An 8,336-nucleotide genomic window follows, 5' to 3' on the forward strand; every position below is an offset into this window, starting at 1 on the left:
TTTTTTTTTTTTTTAAGCAAAGAAAAATAGACTGATGTGGCTTCCGTTTACTGAAGCTTGAGTAAGTTTTCTCCCTCCTACCTTTGGGTAACTGCTCTGCTCCGCCACCTCTCTCTCGGTTTCATGATGCCTGCACCTTGGTGAAACCACAACTTCCCCATTGGGAATTGCTGAGTGCCCAGGAGGGAATCACAGCCAGGTCGTTCTCAATATAGAAATAATAAAGTCACAATGCAAATGGTGGAGGATGGGGGTCTGGGGGACCTCACCAGACAGGAGAAAACCCATGGCTTTGGGGCTCCATGGTGGGGAAGTGCCTGGCTAGTTGAAAGGTCAGGTGTTGATGTGTCCACCAGCACCAGAGCATTGTAAAAATAGAGCCTCATAAAAATTCATAAGCTCATGAAACAAACATTAGACCATATAGATTAGAGGTACCAAGGTCAAGACTTTGTCAGACTCTAGACAAAACGAACATTCTCCTGGTTTTAAACTATAGATATAGATATAGATATAGATATAGATATAGGTATAGGTATAGGTATAGGTATAGGTATAGATATAGATAGATGCTATTATACATTGAGTGCTTGCCGTATGCCTGCACTATGGTGCTCCACCAGTAGCCATTAACTTAGCCCTTATGGATAATCTTAATGAGTACTGTTGGTTTAAAGAAGAAAAAACTAAGAACTGAAGAGATTCTGAAAACCTGCCAGGCACAGATTCATGTTTGCAGCCTCTCATGATGTCAACATGCCCCAAAGGCCAGTTCCTCTATCAGTTCCTCTCAGTACCACGAGTGACACTTGAGGACGCCTTGTTGACACAGAGGATGCAACCCCATCACTAGTATTAGCTCTTCTGTCTTAGATAGCTAGGTCGGTAGATAGATAGATATAGAGAGAGAGATAGACAGACAGACAGATGATAGATAGACAGATAGATGATAAATAAATGATAGAAAATAAATAAATGATTGCTAGATAGAGGATAGATTGTGTGGGAGGTGCGCACTCGCACGTATGCACATGTGTTTTGTGATGTACATATGGTGACTGCATAAACATGTGTAAATACCCTCGAACATGCGTACTAAGGCTAAAGTAGAACATAGGGTATCTGATTCCTCTGTTTCTCTCTACTTTCCACCTTATGGTTTTGAGACAGGATCTCCCACTGACCTTGGAGCTGCCCTTATGACTAACCTGGCTGGCCAGGGAGCTATTGGGATAGCTGCCTGTCTGCCTCCAGATTCTGGGCTACTGACACATGGGTGCTGGGGATTCAAGCTGCGATCATCATGCTTACACAGTAAGCTCTGGATCCCACCAAGCCAGCCCTCCCCCACAGCCTTTGTTACTAGGAGAAAGAGATGCCATGGCCTGTGATAGAAAGAATTTGTTCCTTAGAGAGCTTAAGGGAGTCATGGAAGGCCTTGGCCTTAAGGTTCTCATCTGGGAAGTGGGGAATCACTGTCAGGGCTGAAAAGTGGAGTCCGAGACAGTTCCTGGCTCGGACAAAAGCTTTGCTCCTGGTTATACTTGTAGAAGAACCTCTAAGGTCTAACAAAGGTGAGCAGCAAAGTAGGACCGAGACGTTCCACAACCTCATGGCAACAGGAACAAGGGTACCAGGATGCACCTCCAGGCTGCCACCCTTGGCCACTTCCTTCCCCTTCAGATCGCTGCCAGCCTTTGCCCGACCCATTCACTAATCCAACTTCACTTTCCTTTGAAATGAGGGCATTTTCTGCCTTCTGACCATCCACTCCTCCAAATCTTTTTTTAAAAATATTATTTATTTATTTAATTTTATATGAGCACACTGTAGCTGTCTTCAGACACACACCAGAAGAGTGCATAGGATCCCATTACAGATGGTTGTGAGCCACTATGTGGTTGCTAGGAATCAAACTCAGGAACTCTGGAAGAGCAGTCAGTGCTCTTAACTGCTGAGCCATCTCTCCAGCCCATTCCTCCAAATCTTAAGACACTTATCTATGTCTTCATTGTAACCTGCCTTTGATGTCCTGCTTTTGTGTCCCTTTCCAAGTGCACACAATGCGGTGTGCTTTGACTTTGTACACTGTCCCTTGTGGCTAGTACAGATGTCAGAAAATGTCACAAGGGTTTTCTACATTCCATAAGGCCACTTTACTTCACTTACCTTCTTGTCTCCAGGACAAACCAATGTAACCCTTAATTGCTTGAGTTCCCAGGACCTACTCAGTATATCTGACATATGATAGGTATTCCATAAATGAGTGAATGGAGGGATGGTCGTTCAGTGGTTAAAGGTGGGTCCCAGTACCCACAGCACTATCTCTCTCCTCTCTTTCTCTCTCTGTCTCTCTGTCTCTCTCTGTCTCTCTCTGTCTTTCTCTCTCTCTCTTTCTCTCTCTCTCTTTCTCTCTCTCTCTTTCTCTCTCTCTCTCTCTCTCTCTCTCTCTCTCACACACACACACACACACACACACAAAATTCTTTAAAATATTTTTTTAAGTTAGTAAATGGAGGGCTGGAGAGATGGCCCAGTGGTTAAGAGCACTTTTCTTACAGAGGACCTGGGTTTGGTTCCCAGAACCTACATGGTGACTTACAACAGTATATACTCCATTTCCAGGGGGTCCTATGCCCTCTTCTGGCCTCCATGAGCACCAGATGCACTCATAGTGCACTAAGATACATACAGACCAAAAAGCCACACCTGAAATAAAGTAAACACATCTTTAAGAAGTGAGTGAATGAGTAAAGGGTTAGCAAGCAGCTCCTGAGGTCTGAGTGGAAAGAGGCCCAACCTTTCAGAGGATGGGGCAGTGGATAGGCTACCAGGCCTGGGAGTACAAGGCTGGGGAAATGACTCAGTCAGTGAAGGGCTTGCTGTACAAGCAGGAGGACCTTACCTTAGTCTCCCAAACCCAAGTCAAAAGCTGTGTGGTGCACACCTATAACCCCAGGACTGGGGTGGCAGAGACAGAAGAATCCCAGAGACTTGCTGGTGAGCTCCAGGTTCAGTGAGAGATCCTATCTCAAAAACAAGGTGGGGAGCAATAGAGGGAAATGCCTGCCATTGACCCCTGGTCTCCATATCCACGCACACAAAGAAACATGTACAAAACACATACACAGAGAAGGGGGAAAAAAAAGGCAAGTAGGCTTTGTGGGGATAAGCAAGGGCCTACTGTGTGCAGCTTTCCTGTCTTGTGTTTCACAGGCATTGTCTCATTTAATACTCAAAAGAGCCTCTGTGTGCTCATGGAAACCTCCGTTTCCCAGATAAAATGAACTTGATTGATTACCTAGATAAATGGAGATGCTAACCCAACAACCCAAAAGCATTATCACTTGGAATTCATCTCCCAGTCCACTTCTTACCAGCAGTGGGAGCTCTGACAGTTCGGTTGAGTCTTCATTCTCTCATCTCTAAAATGGTAATGATGTTTCCAGCTTCCAGGTGGCTAGAATTCAGTGAGATAAAGTAACTCAGTTGCTACAAGTCAAGCACACAGTAAGACTTCTGTAGCCACAGCAGAAGCAGGGAGATTTGTAGTAGTGTCAGGGTGATGGTCACCTCTAATCTTTCCAGTTTAAATGACTCTATTCTGGGGTTCTGAGAACAGGAGGAGGGTCTGGATTCAACGCCCTAAGATTTACCACTTGTCTCGTGAATATGATGGTGGCAATTCCCAGACGCTACCACTAGGTGGGGCAGGGCTTTGGAGCTTATAGTACCTGAGTCTTCCTGAGGGAAAATGGCTGAGTTAGGAAGGAAGTGGGAACAGTTCCAAGGAAATAGGAAAGCCCTCCCTGATGGGTTAGGAAAAGGTGGCTACCAGATCCTCCCAGGGGATGCATCCTTAACATTTAAGGTAAAGCTCAGGAAAGCAAGAGTAGACACAGAAAGAGCATGCGCAGGTGGGTAGAGAGACGCAAGGAATGCCTCTATCCCTATCCACCCAAAGTAAGATGATGGGTCAGAGTTCACCACTCCCCTCACTTCCAGCTGGGGTGGCAGCAATGGGTCACAGATCATAAGAAGGTCCACTTTATCTGTCACTCATCTCAGCCCTCCATTAATGTGGGACGTGTCAACAGAATTTGAGAACCGTTGACCTGGACCCAAACCTGGTGACCAGAGGATGAGAAGAAAGGGTTTAAAAGATAGATTCATGCTTTGAGAAATCTTGAACATAGGGTTAGAGTGGGGCAAAAGGCTGAGCTATGGGTGACAAAAGTCAAAGCTCATGGCACTGGAGTGGACAGGAGGCTGGCTTCACATTCCACATCTACCCCTACAGCCACATGACCTTGGATGAGGAATAAAGTGAGTCCCGAATGAACTGATGTGTTGCAAGTTGAACAAGACAGTAGCTGCAAAGGTCTTAGCACGTGGCCATGAGTAACCACAAGAACTGCTCCATAAAAAGACAAGCATAATGTAACTGTCCCTTGTCACAGCCCCACAGTAATCAAGAGGGTTTGTCACTGTTTTAGCGCCATCAGGAATAGGGTCTCCTCTGTTGTTCAGTGCGTGGAGTGGGTGACAGCCCTGGGTTCTGAATGAAATTCCAGGGCCCTTGGGACTAAGACTGAAGAACACAGGCATGAGTTTTGACTTTTTGCACAATTCCAGCTGTAACTCCAGACTGACAGTGATCAAGACGCCTGGTGGTGGATCTGCCTGAAACTGATAACCTAGCCACCTTCAGTGCGGGGGCGTGGCAAGGCACGCGGGGGCGTGGCAAGGCACGCGGGGGCGTGGCAAGGCACGCGGGGGCGTGGCAAGGCACGCGGGGGCGTGGCAAGGCACGCGGGGGCGTGGCAAGGCTATCCAGCACTCTTTCGCAGAGCTGCTGCAGGCCTGGAGAGGCTGTGCTAGGTGACCCTCTGCTCTTGCTCTAAGCCAGGGCTCTGGAGGGAGTTCGTTGACTCTGACTAAACTGACCCTAGCCCTGGACAGAAACACTGGTACGGAACAGAAAGGACAGTACAAGAAACTAACTTGGTTGAGTGCATTTAGGCCATGTGGGTTTGGGTTTTTTTGTTTTGTTTTGTTTTGTTTTCAGGTTCACAAGACCATTTCCCGAGGGACTGGATGAACTGGTGTATAAGTGACTGTGTCACTGAGGGAAGATGGAGAGAAAGAACCAGAAGCCCCACTTAAACAAATGCAAGAGAGGCAGAGGGCAAAGGTCTGTTTGAAGCATATTCTGTGGCCTCCGGAGTCCACCCTGGCCTCATTGCCCTTTCAGCCGGATGCATCTCTGTTCCCTCATCTGGAACATGAGGGTGACAGCAGCAGGTCACCTACGTCTTTTAAGGACCCCAGGACAGAGCGCTTGACAGAGGCTCCCAGTGAGGATTCTGGCATCTTCCCAGCCGTACTCCTTGTGGCCATGACCCCAGAGTCATGTGACCTGACCGTGGCTTAGCTTCTCCGAGTGCAGGTGGCCTCCAGGCTTGCTCTAGATGACCTCCGAGGATTGCTAATCTGGGACACCCATGCCACTTCTAAAGTTCCTCCATCCTGACTCAACATTATTTGGGGGCGGAGTGGTGGGTGAGTTTCGCTTCTCTCTCTCTTTCATCTCCTCAGCGATGGGAACTTTCATGATGACGTGGCCCTGCTGAGGTGACTGGGAAATTCAGGTGGTTAAAGGTGAACATGTCCCTTAGACAAGGGAAAGAATCCACTGGGGCATTGTTCTCCTTGGAAAAGATCACTGTCTTTTTGTGGAATGGCTTCTTCCATCAAAAGAAAGACATACTTTGACCTTAGCAGTTTCACCCTCTGCTCCAGACATCTCAAAAGTCTCACCTTATTCAAGCACAGCTGAAGATACGGTTTGGTGGATAAAGGCAACTGCTACCAAGATGACTGACCTATGGGGCCTACATAGTGGAAAAGGAGAATTCACTCCTTCAAGATGTCCTCTGATCTCCACAAACATGTGCCACAATACACATGTGTACACACACACACACACACACACACACACACATACCAAATAAAGAAATAGACATTGTTAGAAGTCTCAGTCAGAAACTTAGATAACTAACTCTTCTTTGTAAATTACAAAGTGGACCCTCATCCTCTCTTTGTCCTGGAATCTCAGGGGATCTTTTGAAAGCATGTGCTGCTGTTGGGGGTTGGGGGGTGGGGGTGTTCACTGGGTTTTCTGTCTCACCATGATTCATTTTCATCTCTTTGAGACTGGGCCCTTCTCCTACAAGCGGATGTATTTGAATAATTAATATTCAGTAAGCCAAATGGCTAGCCTTTAATAGTAGGGGACTCCTAAAGCTGAGAGTGAGGTCCGTGAAGGTAGGGAGGGTCACAAGGAGCTGGGGATGATGTTTGTGTGGGGGCCTGTGGAAAATCCCAGAAGGTAGGACACTTGGGAGTTGCCTTCTTCGGCGTGTCATGCACACTTCTTTGGAAAGTGCCTTTGGTAGGAGGTGGTTCAGGGAAGGAGTGAGCAACCTCAACCTCGGCCTCAGCCTCAGCCTCAGCCTCAGCCTCAGGGGAGTGGCAGTGGAGCTGACATCCAGCTATTGCTTGCAGACCTGGAAGAGCAGCCAAAACTCTGATACCTGCTGAGGCAGAGAAATTTCAATATTCAGTCAACAAACGTTTGCTGATCTGTACTAAATGTGGTACCAGGAGTTATAACAATTCAGGAGCCACAGCACTTTCCCCTTGAAATAATCCCTGTCTGGGTAGGGCTTACGTACTACAAAGTCAGGAGGACAGGTAACTGACAAAATTAGCTGATTCAATTCATATTCTGGCTGGCGGTGATCGATATTTTAAAGGTATTTTCAGGTGGTTAAAGGTGAACATGTCCCTTAGACAAGGGAAAGAATCCACTGGGGCATTGTTCTCCTTGGAAAAGATCACTGCCTTTTTGTGGAGTGGCTTCTTCCATCACAAGAAGGACATGCTTTGACCTTAGCAGTTTCACCCTCTGCTCCAGACATCTCAAAAGTCTCACCTTATTCAAGCACAGCTGAAGATAGTGGAGAAAAAAGCCAGGGTATAAAAGCTAAAACATTGAGGCGATACGCTGAAATTTTAATAAGGATAGGAAGGAAGTTCCTCACAGAGGGAATGACAAATTTGTAGACTTGAAGAGGGGGCTGTGCAGGTAGCAAGGGGATGGTGCTCTGAGAAATGACAGATGCAAAGGCCCTGGGGCAGACATGTGTCAAAGTGTTCCAAGAATAGCAAGGAGTCAGGGAAGCTGGAGTCTGCATATCACACAGGACTTTTGCTCTGAGAGACTTGGGAGACCATTAGAATATTTATCAGCCAAGCGTGATCCAACATTGATTGAAGACAATCCCTCGGGCTCCTGTGCCTTGCAGGTGGTAAGGAAGAAGGAGACGGACCAGATATGAGGAGGATAGATGGTTGTAGATAAACCTGGCCTGCCTGACTGGGGGCAGGGGGTGGATGAGCTCCTGAGGATTGACCAGCCCCTCAGTTTGTATCCAAGAAAAAGCTGATAGGATTCACTAATGATTTGCTACAGGGGGCCTGCAAGATGACTCAATGGGTAAAGGTGCTTGCCGCCAAGCCTGCCTATCTGAGTTTGCTCCCTGGGAGCAAGGAGGACCCACCCGGTAGAAGGAAAGAACCAATTCCTGAAAGGAAAGTCATTCTCTGATCTCCACATGAGCGCGACGGCACGTGCCCCCAACCCAAACATGAAAGCATTTGCTTCAGGCCTGAGGATGGATTTCCAATGGGAGAAGATGAGCATCTAGTAAGATGGACTTGTGAACGGAGCCCACAAAGGCTGCACGAGAGACAGGAAGGGAAGCACAAGGCTGTGTACCAGCAAGGGAGAAGATGCATGTTGGCGTGTGTGCCCACCTGGGAGGGTTTCAAAACTGTTACATATAAACACATGCCAGCAGGCTGCGGGTGTGGCTTGGCGTTAGTGTCCACCTAGCTTGTGTGGGGGTGAGGTGGGGTTGGGGGCCAGGTAGTGGAGCTTGGATTCCATCTTAAAAATAAACAAACAAACAAATAAGAGTCACTTCCCGCCTGGCGGTGGAGGCGCACGCCTTTAATCCCAGCACTTGGGAGGCAGAGGCAGGTGGATTTCTGAGTTCGAGGCCAGCCTGGTCTACAGAGTGAGTTCCAGGACAGCCAGGGCTATACAGAGAAACTCTGTCTCAAAAATCCAAACAACAACAACAACAACAACAAGAAAAAAAAAACAAGAAACACATGAAAGAGTCATCTCCCAGTGTGCTGTCCAAGCAATGTAGCAAACGGGGCAAGGCAAGGAGTTCTAATTTTTTTGTGTGAGAACACCCGGCATC

This window comes from Mastomys coucha, unplaced genomic scaffold (assembly GCF_008632895.1).
Source record: "Mastomys coucha isolate ucsf_1 unplaced genomic scaffold, UCSF_Mcou_1 pScaffold5, whole genome shotgun sequence".
NCBI lineage: Eukaryota > Metazoa > Chordata > Mammalia > Rodentia > Muridae > Mastomys > Mastomys coucha.